This window comes from Coenobita brevimanus, chromosome 65 (assembly GCF_032717465.1).
Source record: "Coenobita brevimanus isolate Jiangsu-jjx chromosome 65, ASM3271746v2, whole genome shotgun sequence".
Lineage (NCBI taxonomy): Eukaryota > Metazoa > Arthropoda > Malacostraca > Decapoda > Coenobitidae > Coenobita > Coenobita brevimanus.
Window position 1 is genome coordinate 22,889,511 of NC_137018.1, and position 1,224 is coordinate 22,890,734.

Here is a 1,224-nt window from a genome sequence, read left to right on the forward strand (position 1 = left end):
TACGGGAGCAACACAGCATCAACAGCCACTGTACGTGACGGGGAAGGAGCGGCCACTGTATGCCCTTCAGTTGCTTCTCGTAAGACGGGTAGGCTTACGGCTACTGCCAACGTACGTACCAGGGTAAGGCGACCCGAGGCTATGGATTTAGTATGTACCGGAGAGGACTCGGACTCCGTGTACCTTTCTCCTGCCTTTTCCTCCTGTGGGAGCCCTTTGTCACCATCTGGGAGTGTTGCCCCAGAGGTGTCGCCAGAGTGGTGGCAAGGCCCGATACCGGCCCTACCTCCTACCCCTGGGAAATCTCTGTTCCTGTCGGACACCAGACGGAGACGGTGCCGCAGCCCAACCCTGTCGGCACCTTTCCCTACAGGCGACCGCAGTCCCAGGACTCCCAGGCCCGACCAGCAGCCTCCAGACGAGGGCAACCTGGGCTCCCTCACCCCACGGAGCCAGAGGCGACAGGCCCACCTCCTCCAGCTGTTTGGCCCCAGTCCCAAGGGCCACCTCTCAGGTCGATGCCCCCAGACCAGAGGGCCTCCCTGCACCCCACCAACGAGGCTCCAGTACGAGGGCCTCCTCTCAGGTCGAGGCCCCCAAACAGGAGGGCCTCCCTGCACCTCACCGACGACCAGGACCCGTGCAGTGACTCCCCTGCAGGCGGTGTATTGCCTCTTGCAGGCAGGCTCCCCTTAGGGCCTTCTCCTCACGCCCGTACTTCAGAGTGATCTCTACCCAGGATACACGGGTAAATAGTGACGCCCCTTGTACCGAGAACAAACCAGGGGAAACAACAGTGAACAGTGACCAAGTGAAGTCCAGTGTAAAGCCAGTGACAGTTACTATTAGTCTATAAGAACCCGATACCCAGCAGAACAGAAAATAACTTGAACCCTAAGTAAGAGAACTTATAGTGATTGTGTGAGTCCTAAATAAAAGAATTTTCAGTAACTGTGAACGGAGACTAGGGTGCACGGGCTAATCAAAAGTCTGTGTATAAGTGCCGCCTCGACTAAGTGACTACATCAAGTGTCGCGATTCGCACCCTGTCTAATTATAGTAGTATTCACCCCACAGACTCTTAATCTTATTCATTCCCCTTGCATCCAATTAAATATATATTCTGCCTAAAGATGAAAGACGGGTATCGCTACATATAACTAATAACATAAGTGTACATGCATTATACTGTGTGTTAAGTGTAACTGTGCATTGTGGTGTCAA